Source organism: Bubalus kerabau, chromosome 17 (genome assembly GCF_029407905.1).
Source record: "Bubalus kerabau isolate K-KA32 ecotype Philippines breed swamp buffalo chromosome 17, PCC_UOA_SB_1v2, whole genome shotgun sequence".
NCBI classification, from domain to species: domain Eukaryota; kingdom Metazoa; phylum Chordata; class Mammalia; order Artiodactyla; family Bovidae; genus Bubalus; species Bubalus kerabau.
The window spans coordinates 63137730-63150575 of record NC_073640.1 but is presented as its reverse complement, the minus strand read 5'-3'; positions in this window follow the sequence as shown (position 1 = coordinate 63150575).

The following is a 12846-nucleotide window of genomic DNA, read 5'->3' as shown; positions in this document are numbered from 1 at the left end:
TAGAAGATATTAGGGCTAAATATGAACAAGTATATATGATTCATTAAATGGATGATATTTTAATATCTCATCCCAATAGAGCTCATTTGCAAACCATCCTCCAAGATTTGACTCAGGCACTGTCAGTTAGAGGCCTAAAAATTGACCTGGAAAAAATTCAAACCAGTCCATCCATAACTTATTTAGGAAGGGTTATAAATTCGGAAACAATGACTCATGCCCCACTACAATTAAGAAAGGACCATCTTGTTACTTTGAATGATTATCAAAAACTTTTAGGTGATATTAATTGGATAAGGCCCTGTTTAAAATTAACCACTGCTGAGCCGAAGCCTCTTTTTAACATTCTGAGTGGGGATCTTGATCCAACTTCAAAAAGGCAATTAACTGTTGAGGCTCAGGAGGCCCTACACAAAGTAGAAGAGGCTTTATCTGATAGTTATGAGAAAAGAACTGAATTGGCAGCTGCCTGGCAATTCCTTTGCCTGGCTACCCCAACTGCACCTATGGGGGTTTTATGGCAAAACGGCCCCCTAGAGTGGGTCCATCTTCCCGCTCAAGCTAAAAAGGTAGTGGCTTCTTATCCAGGGTTGATAGCTACGTTGATATTAAAAGGTAGAAGGCGAAGCATTGAATTATTTGGTAAAGAGCCATCAGAAATTATAATTCCATACAACAAAGAACAGCTTAATGCTCACTAATGTTTGATGAAAATTGGCAGATTGCTATAGGAAACTATTTTGGTCAGATTCTGCATCATTTACCCTCCCATGCTTTGTTAAATTTTATATCTAGATGACGCCCAGTCATCTTCCCTGTTAGGTGCAAACAGTTCCCCATCCCAGACGCTCAAATGGCCTTTACTGACGGGTCAGCTAATGGCAGAGCTTCTATAGTTACAAGAAATCAGCATAAGGTTTTACAAACACAGGAAAACTTCAGCTCAAAGAGCTGAAGTCATAGCTGTTATAGAGGCTTTCGTTATGCTTGCAGAGGGGGAATTTAACCTTTACTCTGACTCTCAGTATGTGGTCAGGCTGTTTCCGCGCATTGAGACTGCGGTTCTGCCCAAAAACAAAACTACAATATTTTACTTGTTAACGAAACTACAGCAGCAAATTTGGAAACGAAACCGAGCATATTTTATTGGCCACATTCGAGCTCATTCTGGACTGCCTGGACCTTTAAATGCCTTATATGATCTGGTAGATTCGCTAACCAAGGTCACAGTGGCCTCTGCTTTTGAAGAAGCCCGAGCCTCTCACTCACTCCATCATCAAAATGCTACTGCATTAAGATATCAGTTTCAGATTCCTCGAGAATCTGCTCAAGAGATTGTTCGTTCCTGCTTACATTGTCCCACTACTGCAAATAATTTACCTATGGCAGTTAACCCTCGCAGTCTCAGACCTAATATACTCTGGCAGATGGATGTAACTCATGTCTCCTCATTTGGAAAATTGTCTTTTGTTCATGTAACTGTGGATACTTTTTCTCGTGTCATCATTGCAACTGCTCGCACTGGAGAGGCATATAAGGATGTAGTACAACATCTCTTTACTTGCTTTTCATATTTAGGCCTACCAAAAGCTTTAAAAACTGATAATGCCCCTACTTACACTTCTAAGTCTTTCCAAGAGTTTTGTATAAGGTTTCAAATAAAACATAACACAGGCATCCCCTATAATCCACAGGGACAAGCTATAGGAGAAAGAGCACATCAAACATTAAAATACAAATTCAAAAATTACAGGAAGGGGAATTCAAATATAGTTCCCCCCATCAGATCCTGCAACATGCTCTCTTTGTAATAAATAACCTGAATGCTCACTCGTCCCGAGCCGCTGCAATGCTTCGTCATTGGTGTCCGGAGCAACAAAACACAAAGCCGTTGGTAAAATGGAAGGACCTCCTCTCCGGACTATGGAGGGGTCCTGACCCATTATTAACTAGCGGCCGAGGATATGCTTGTATTTTTCCACAGGACGCAGATTCTCCGATTTGGATCCCGGACAGACTGATTCGTCATGTCGCAGCCCCCCAGGCACCCGTTCCCCCCATTGCCTCGACCACAAAAAAGGAAGGGACCTCCTCTACCTCCACTCCTTCTGCCAATACAGGAAGCCCAGCTGACCTCGAACAGGAAGTGGACCCACCCACCAGACAGATGTCACAATGGACCCACCTACCAGACAGATATCAGAACTCCGTATATAAAAGTTATTGTTCCCCCTACCCCTAATACATATTGGGACTGAATTACAGGCATTAAAAGTGAAGTTGGTACTGTCCTGTCATGCCGACTACCGGTGGATATGTGTAATGCCCCTGAAAGTAAACGAGACAGATAATAACTGGGAAAAGATTAAAAATCATATTTCAGGTGTCTGGAATAGCTACAGCACTAGTTTAGATCTAGGGAAACTTCATAATCAGATAAAGACCATGGAACAGTCCCAATTAGATTTTACTGCCTCAGGAGTAACAAGTGGCTTTTTCCATACATTCTCTAACTTTATTTCAGGAAAGAACATTCTGTCTACTAATTTCAGCTATGCTGCTGTAGCCGCTCTAATTCTGCTTCTCGTAATTATTCTTCCTTGTATTGTTAGAACTCTCGGACAAAGCACTCAAAAGCTTGCAACTGAATTGCATCTGGCTGTCTTAAGAAATAAAAAAGGGGGAGATGCCAGGAGCCACCATGGGAGATCCCACCCATGATGAAGGTCATGCAGAGAAGCCCTGACAGGCAAAGGCGGATCAGGACTCAAGGGACCCCCTGGACCTGCTCAAGCATCTACCCCCAAACCAGAATCTATCTGTCTTACTATTTTATGACTCTCACCAACTCCTCTGACATTAATGGGGGGCTATCCCCGACCACCTTTCTCTGAAAGAAATCAACTTAGAGCTCTAGTTAATAAGTCTCCTGAGCACAATAGGAGTGTTTATATCCAAACCCCTTGGATGGCTTTCTAACTTGCCTGACAGGTTTATTCGGACACTTACAACTACATATGTGATTGTTTACAGCCTCCCAACCACGATAGGCACGAAAGCTTAAGACATTGTAACAATATAGAGCTTTTCGGGGAGTTCAAAATTATTAGAACAGAACTGGTGAAGGATTTCATTGTTGAGCCACTGCTTGCTGCCAAGATTCCATATCCCTTACCCACTATGTCCCTGGGAGTATATTAATTAATATAGTTTTAATATAGAAAAAATAAATAGTAGCCTTGATGTTAACAACTGTAGACCCTTGAGTTAATAAATTCTTTCCTTGTTATAGGCCACTGCACCTTTGCCCTGTAGAAATGCAACTTTATCTAGTGCTTTCGGGGAGTGGTGCCAAACCTTAGAAAAATCACCCCTAGAGAAAATAAGTTTTCCGGTTGACTAACCTTTATCGAAAGAAAAATGTTAACAGGCCTCCTGGCGAGAAGATGATGTAAATCACCTAAAGCCTTTGTATACGATAAGTTTGCAGAAAGAAAGCCTGGTCTCGATAAGGGTCAAGGACTGCTGACCCTGCATGATTCTGTATCTTCCATTATCCTCTATGTACAACAGGGTATAAAAGCTCCTTTTAAAATAAAGCTATGGGCCTTGCTCACCGAAGCTTGGTCTCCCTGTGCTGGGGTCCAGCCCCGGCAGGATCCAGGAAGTCCCTCAGGATGATGGTGTAAGCGATAAGGAAAGTAAAAGGGGAAAGAAAGAGGCTTGATCTTCATTGGTTTACACAGAAAGCCAATAAAGCTCCTGACACGGAACTTGCTCTGTTCACAGAGTCTGCAGGAGCCTTCTCAATGGGGTGAGGACGCATCCCCGGTGAAGACGCAGGGTGCCTTTCCAAACGGGTCTTAGAAGCCCAGGCAAAAAAAAAGTGAACTCAGAGAGCCCCTGTACCCCAAGGAGTCCTCCTGAAAGAAGAAGAGAGAGAGAAAGAAAGGAAAGGAAAGAAAGAATGACACAGGGAGACCAAGCTTCTAGAGGCCCATAACTTAATTTTCAAAAGGAACTTTTATACCTTGACTTGTACCTAAAGGGAAATGAAAGATGCAAAGTCATGCAGAGTCAGCCCAAACATTACATCTGTTTTGTCTTTATCGAAACCAGGATTTTTTCTGCATACCTTTCCCATAGACCGTGTTGTGTACATTATCTTCTGGCCTTGGCGGCCTGTGGACATTTTATGACCCTTTTTTGATAAAGGCTGCTCAACCAGAAAACTTATTTTCCCTTGAAGTGTTTTTTCTTTATATTTCTAATCTATGTCAGCCTCAGAAAGTGCTAAACAGAGTTACATTCTCACAGAGCAAAGGTGCAGTGAGTTACAACGAAGAAAGAACCAATTAGCTCAAAGGTCTGATGTGGTTAATTCCTAGGCTACTACTTGTTTTTCTTACATTCCAACTATGTTAACTAATGCACTCCCAGATACACAATGGATAAGGGATATGGGCACTTGGCAGCAAGCATTGGCCCAACAATGAAGCCCTTTACCAGTACTGCTGGGAGCCAGCACAGGAGAACCCACCCATGACAAGGTCATGTGGGAGAGGCCTGATGGGCAAGGCGAATCAGGACTCGAAGGACTCCCTGGACCTGCTTGAGCATCTACCCCAAAACCAGAATCTGTCTGTTTTACTATTTTACGACTTTCACCAACTCCTCTGACATTAACGGGAGGCTATCCCTGACCACCTTTCTCTGAAGGAAATCAACTTAGAGCTCTAGTTAATAAGCCTCCTGGGCACAATAGGAGTGTTTCGATCCAAACCCCTCAGATGGCTTTCTAACTTGCCTGACAGGTTTATCCAGGCTCCTACAGCTACGCATATGATTGTTTACAGCCTCCCAACCATGAGAGGCATGGGAAACTTAATATATTCAAATAGTATAGAGCCTTTTGAGGAGTTAAGAATTATTAGAATAGAACTGGTGAAGGATATTCTTTGTTGAGCCAATGCTTCCTGCCAAGTTTCCATATCCCTTACCCACTATGTCCCTGGGAGTATCTTAATTAATATAGTTGGTATATAGAAAAAATAAGTAGTGGCTTTGGTGTTAACAGCTGTAGACCCTTGAGGTAATAAATTCTTTCCTTGCTACAGCCCACTGCACCTTTGCCCTATGGGAATGCAACTTTATCTAGTGCTTTCGGAGAGTGGCGCCAAATTTTAGAAAAATTACTTTTAGAGAAAATAAGTTTTCTGGTTAAGTAACCTTTATCAGAACAAAGAGTCATAAAATGTTAACAGGCCTCCTGGCCAGAAGATGATGTAAATCACCTAAAGCCTTTGTATATGATAAGTTTGCAGAAAGAAAGCCTGGTCTCCATAAGGGTCAAGGACTGCTGACTTTGCATGACTCTGCACCCCCTATTATCCTCTATGTACAACTTAGGGTATTAAAGCCCCTTTTAAAATAAAGGTAGGGACCTGGCTTCATCAGAGCTTGGTCTCCCCGTGTCATTCATTTTTTCCTTTTCTCTCTGTTTTTCTTTCAGGATGAATCCTTAGGGCACAGGGGCTCTTTGAGTTCACTTTTTTGCCTGGGGTTGTAAGACCCGATATGGAAGGCACCCTGCATCTTCACCGGGGAGAGGGCATCCTGCATCCTCACCCCACCGAGAGGGTGCCTGTGCCCTCCGTGAACAGAGAAAGTTTGGTGTCAGGAACTTTATTGGCTTTCTGTGTAAACCAAGGTAGATCAAGCCTCTTTCTCTCCCCTTTTACTTTCCTTATCGCCCACGTTGTCCTCCTGAAGAAATCCCTGGATCCTACCGGGAATGGACCCTGGCACAGTGCTCTTCTAACAATTTTTCACCCCTTAAAAAGCTCTATGCCCATTAGGACTTTTAGAATGTTTTGGCTTCCCATGTCTCTCACGGTTGGGAAGCTGTGAACAATCACATGCATAGCTGCAAGAGTCTGGATAAACCTGTCAGGCAAGCTAGAAAGCCATCAGAGGGGTTTGAATTGAAACACTCCTGTCATGCCCAGCAGACTTATTAATTAAAGCTGTAAGTTGACTTTTTCCAGAGAAAGGTGGTTGGGGATAGCCCCCTGTTCATGTCAGAAGAGTTGGTGAAAGGCACAAAATAGTAAGACAGACAGATTCTGGTTTAGGGGTAGATGCTCGAGCAGGTCCAGGGGGTCCCTCAAGTCCTGATCCACCTTGCTCGTCAGGTCTCTTCCACATGACCTTGTCATGAGTGGGATCTCCCCTGCTGCCTCCTGGCATCCCCGTGTCATTCTTTTTCTTTTTCTCTCTCTCTTTTTCAGGATGACTCTGAAGCACAGGGGCCCTCTGAGTTCACTTATTTGCCCGGGTATCTAAGACTCAATCAGGAAGGTGCCTAGCGTCTTCAGGGGAGGGGACGCCCTGTGTCTTCACCCCACCGAGAGGGCGCCTGTGGCCTCTGTGAATAGAGCAAGTATGGTGTCACGGATTCATTGGCTTTCTGTGTAAAACAAAGAAGATCAAGCCTCTTTTTCTCCCCTTTACCTTTCCTGTTTCGCCAACGCCATTCCTCTCGAAGGTATCCCTGGATCCTGCTGGGGCTGGACCCCGGTAGTGTGGTGAGCTCTAAGAGCTTGGCTTTGGTAATACATTGATCAAACGCATTTGCTACATGCGTTTCATGATGGTCTCTGGGAAGGAATCAGTGAGATGAAGGGGCCAACTTTATTAGATATGATTCATTCACATCCGTGTTTCCTGGAAACACACACAGCCTGAATTATGAAATTCAACAGTGTGTGTGAATTAGCAACAGGCAGGGTGGTAAATAATGTAAAACTAGGACATGACTCATCATGGTCAGTAGGATCAGGGAAACCTTCAGTACATAGTCCAGCTTATCATAAAACATAAAACATATAATGATAATATAAAACATACTATAATACAAAACACTTTAATAATAGTTATAAAACATAACTATTCCTTTTTTTATCATTCATATTTCATACAAGCTTGTGTTCCCCTTCCTTTTTTTATAGCTATAGGGAACTTGCAGTTTAATAAGACTTTAAATTGTATACTTGTCTTAATTCCTCTGTTTCTTTGAAAAGAGAATCCCTTTTGATTCTTAAATCTCGACGTTATCTATGGTTGCCAGTAGATCTTTAACGACCCTGCGAAGAGGGTCCCATAGCAGGACCTGCCTCCTGGCTACATACTCAATTACTTTGATGATCTAAATGATTCACTGGATGGTTAATTCTTGGCATTTTGGGATTAATAGCCATTTGCACTACTGCCGCTGTCGCAGGCATTGCTTTACAAACCTCAATTCAAACACACAACTTTATTCAAAATTGGGCCAAAGATGCTCATACTATGTGGACCACTCAGCTCAGGTAAATGAGGAAGTTCAAGATGAAATCAGGAAATAAAAACAGCCATCCAATGAGTCAGAGATCATTTAATAGATTTACAAAAACAAGTTATGCTAAAATGTGACTGGAATTCTACTCAATTTTGTATTACCCCTGTCCAGTTCAACTGTAGTGCCTGCTCTTGGGAACAAATAAAATTCACTTGTAAAACATATGTGATAATGCTTCCTTAAATGTACAATTATTACAAAAGGAAATCTTTGAAACCTTCTCTAAGAGTCTACCCTCTTCCAACAATTTGGAAACCTCACTGAACAGCTAGCTGATCAATTATCTGGGCTAGACCCTCGAGGATGGTTTCAAAGCATTACACATAGTAATGGATCTGGAGCTATAACACTGATAATTAATCTGGTGATTATATTTGTAGTATACTGATGCCTTTCAACTAAAATTGTTCAAACTAAACAAACTCAATTGGTCCGGGCCTTTTTCACAAAAAGTATCTACTGGTGCTGCTGCTGCTAAGTCGCTTCAGTCGTATCTAACTCTGTCGACCCCATAGACAGCAGCCCACCAGGCTCCTCCGTCCCTGGGATTCTCCAGGCAAGAACACTGGAGTGGGTTGCCATTTCCTTCTCCAGTGCAAGAAAGTGAAAAGTGAAAGTGAAGTCGCTTAGTCGTGTCCAAACCTCAGCGACCGCATGAACTGCAGCCTTCCAGGCTCCTCCATCCATGGGATTTTCCAGGCAAGAGTACTGGAGTTGGGTGCCATTGCCTTCTCCGAAAGTGTCTACAGTCACCCCCAATTATGAAAAAATAAAAAAGGGGGAATTGTCAGGGGACGTTCAACTTTAAGGGATCCAATATGTTGCATTTTCTTCCTTTGTGTGCCATTTCTCAGAGACTCTGTTCCTTATCAGTTCCTGGAAAACAGGAACGAGCAGAGCTGCATGCAGTTCTCGGGACTTAGATCATTGGAAAGGGCACCTGCTTGGATTCCCTTCAGTGACTCCCTACAGTGACCTTTTACTTACAGGACTATCCATTTTGTTGCAGCTGATGGAATTTCATTTTTAATGGCTGAGTAATGAATTTATTAAAGGTATAAAAGCGTCTGTCTACAATGCGGGAGACCCGGGTTTGATCCCTGGGTCGGGAAGATCCCCTGGAGAAAGAAATGGCAATCCACTCCAATATTATTGCCTGGAAAATCCCATGGACAGAGGAGCCTGGAAGGCTACAGTCCATGAGGTGGCAAAAGGTTGAACATGCCTGAGCAACTTCACTTTCACTTTCAAGCATGCGTTTAGAAGTTCTTTAGTAAAAGGTGAATGAGGGCCATACACAATTACAGCCTTTTTCATCTCTTGCATGGGTGAAAAATCAATGCGTTCATATTGTGGTATTAGTTGCCCTTCAGTGTAAACAAGGCAAAAAGATCATCGGCCTCAGAGACTCGCGATTGCAAAGCCAGTAAATCAGAAAGGCTTCGTCGTGAAGGACAATGAGTGGATCGTCTGTTTTCATAAATATGAGTGTGTGTTAGGGGCTTATTGTCAGCAAAAAAAGTATTGTTGGCTTTAGTGTCAAAGAGAGCGTCAGAAGAATCATCAGATTAATTTTGTCCTCTAATTGAGGGGACCTTTGGTTTTGTGCCCATTACAAGAGGAGGGGGAGGAGCACTTGGGACAGACGGAGCAGGGATGGTGGGAAAGTTTTGAAACATTTTATGTTGCTGTAATTGGGCCCTCTGTAAATTCTTATCATCTAATTTATATTCGTATAATGAGCGTTCCGCTTGTTGACCAATATCAGGGGGCTAGAATGGCCTTGATATAGCAAGATCACGGCTTAAATGGAGGCCCACAAGGGCCAGAAATTTATTCGAATATTTTCTCCCCGTCTTGCGGCTTGTTCAACATTTTCTTTAACCCAGCTCCAAATTTCTAAATCGAAACTACTTTCATCAGGGAACCAGGGATTATATTTAACCACTGTTTGGAGACAAGCCTCTATCCACTGACACAAAACCAACAGTCCTTGAACCTTAAATAAATGATGAAGTAAAGTAGAAAAGTGGTGGGGCTTTCCAGCCTTTTGTCCTATAACCCCGAACTTACCGACCTCCGTAGGTCCTAACAGTCGACAGTCGACTCCGGCCGCTTGCCAAGGGCATTCACCAGGTCCTTGTTCCTGCGCCACTAGTCACAGTCTTTGTAGACCGGGACCCAGGGACTGGAGTGGACGAGAAGAAGGAAGCAGGCAGGGTACCCACATCTCGAAACAAGGGTGCTTTATTTGCAGAAACGCATGTTTATGTATCTTCATACAAGGCAGCTTTAGGCAGTAAAAAATTGAGCAAAAACAAAGCCAAGCAAATAACAATCTTCAAAGGGCCAGAAAGCATTCCATATACTGAGGAACAGGGGCATAACTGAATAGATTACCTTTAAGTAAAAGGTCACTGAAGGGAGTCACTGAAAGCAATCCAAGCACGTGCCCTTTCTCATGTTCTCAGTCCTGAGACCTGCGTGCAGCTCTGCTCGTTCCTATTTTCCAGGAACTGGTAAGGAATACAGACTCCTTGAGAAACAGCACACTAAAGAAGAAAATGCAACATATTGGATCCCTTAAAGTTGAACGTCCCGTGACACAGAGCAATTATTTTGAGCATCAGTTTGATCTGAACCAGGATATTATGTGTATGTGTATGAATCACATTTAACAGCTATCATTACCATTTGCTACTATTGTATTCAAAGAACTACATTCTGAATGTATCAAGGTTTCCTGTTTCCATGAATAAAATAGAAACCCTTGTGTCACAACCCTGGATGAATTGTGTTTATTCCATCAACACCGTTTTCTCTTACTTCAGTACTTACAACAGCAGCTAAGAAGGCACCATTTGGCTCTCAGGTTTAAATAGTCTAGAACAATTTCTTGTCACCATGGAATCAAACAACATAAAATTTGGGGGTTACATAGTCATAATTTGTAACTAAAGTTACTCTCTGTACACTCTATGCCAGGACATTCATGTGACTGTAATCCAAATAGCACAGCAGTGCATTTTAGACCGACTTCCATTACTGTACAAAAATTGCATCAAATAAACCTAAAGGTCTCATCCGCTTTATTTTTATTTTTGGCTGTGCTGGGTCTTTGTTGCTGCATGCAAGGTTTGTCTAGTTGCTGTGTGTGTTGGCTTTTCTTGTTGGGGAGCACAGCCTCTAGATGCGAGGGCTCAGTAGTTGCAGCTCACAGGCTCTAAAGCATGGACTCAGTAGCTGCAGCACACACTGTTAATTGTCCTGTGGCATGTGGGATCTTCTCAGACCAAGGATGGAACCTGTATGCTCTGCATTGACAGGCGGATTCTTAACCACTGAACCATTGGAGAAGTCCCTCATTAGCTTTATTGAATGATTCATGCATTGGGCAGAATTCAACCTGGTAAGTGGGTGCTCCAAGGAGCCTGACACAGTGGACAGTCTCAGGATGTTGAGGGTATTTTCATGTGTATTGTGATTATGTATCTGTTACAGATTTTTGGCTTCTCCTTACTATGAAGTTTTTATTTAGATATGGGCTCTTGGTGTTTCTTAGACTTGGGTGACTGTTTCCTTTCCCAGATTAGTGTGGTTTCAGCTGTTTTCTCCTCCGAAGATCTTTCCTGTCTTCTTCTGGGACTCCTACAGGACAAATATTAGTGGTTTATTGTCCCAAAGGTCTCTTTAAAACTCCTCCTTTTGTTCTTTTTTATTCTGTTCAGTAGTGGGGATTTTCAGTACTCCTTCTTCTGGCTCACTGATGTGTTTTCTGCCTCGTTTAGCCTGTTTTGATTCATTTTAGTTTCTGTTTTGTTGTTGTTGTTGTTTAATTTCACTTACTATATTCCTCCGTTCTATTTGGTTGGTTGTTATATTTTCTAAGTCTTCGTTAAATACTTCTCAGTTCTCAGGTCGTGCATTCTTCTCCCGAGTTCATTGATCATGTTTACTATCATTACTCTGAACTCTATCGGGTAGATTGTTTATCTCCACGTTACTTAGTTCTCCTGGGGTTTTGTCTTGTTCCTCCCTCTGAAACATATTCCTCTGTCACCTCGTTTTGTGTAAATTACTATTTGTATTTTTATCTATCTGGTAGCGTAGTTACGTTTCTTGACCTTGGAGAAGTGGCCCTCTGCAGGAGATATCCCAGGCACCCTTCTCCTGATCCAAGGGCCAGAGGACATCTGATCACACAGTGGTGTCCCACGGGTATTTGTGGACTCGGTTTGCAAGCTGTGGGACTCTACTTTTCTTGCTTTTGGTGTCTGCCCCCTGATGTGAAGAGCCAACCCGTTGGAAAAGACCCTGATGCTGGGAAAGATTGAGGACAGGAGGAAAAGGGGGCGACAGAGGACTAGAGGGTTGGATGACATCACCAATTCAATGGATATGAGTTTGAGCAAACTTCAGGAGATGGTGAAAGACAGGGAAGCCTGCCTTGCTGCAGTCCAAGGGGTCACAAAGAGTCGCACACGGCTGAGTGGCTGACCAACAACCCTGCTGGGTGAGGCTGGTCTGGAGGCTTGTGCCTGCACAGTGATGGTTAGAACTGGGTCTTGACCCTTTTTTTGGGTAGAGTTACATCGAAAGGCATGTGTACAGGAAGCCTTTGGACAGCCTGTCTGCTGATGGTTAGGGCTGCACCCGGCCCTTCCATCCTTTGGCCTTAGGGGCCTCATTGCTGTAGCCTAAGGTTCTGTGTGGATCCAGTGTTGGGCCAAGATGGAGACCTCACACAGATGAGTGCTCTCTCATAGTTCTGCCCTCAGGATCTGCGTCCCCACAGTGAGCAACAGCCCACCCCCCACCCTCCAGAGATCCTTCAAGACGAGCAGGCAGGTCACACCATCCAGGATCCTAGTAAAAGATTGTGTGTTGCCCTTCATCTCAGCTTCGTCTCAGGGTGCGTGAGGCTTCGTCTGCACCTGTTAAGAGTGAAGTCTCTGTTTTCCCCATTCCTGTGGAGCTCCTGCAGTCAGGGCCCGCTGGTCTTCAGAAGTAAATGTTAAAGATCTCGATGGCCTTATTCATTGATTCATGGTTTGGTCAGCATCCCACCTGGTAAATAACAGGTGCTCCCAGAAGCTGTCTGTCGTCTTTACACCAAGGTATATATGAATCAGTGGGTGGTTTTCAAACTTTTGTGACCTGAATATACTCATAAATGCCATGACGTGTACAAAGTAGGTGCAGCATAAACATGAAGAAGCTGAGTTTCTGTAGGGGTGGGGTTAACTTCAGTGAAAAAACTGAAATGGCAAAATGGTGAAATGAAATGTTTAATTTGGGAGTTGGCTGTGATCAGGTGCTTGAAAGTCAAGTGAGTAGAGTTGCACAAGCACACAGTGAAGGGAATGACTATGGATTCCAACTGTATTTTGTGACAGGAAACTAGTCTCCAGTGCCAAATGCCTGCAAGTCATCCTGCCATTTCTCAG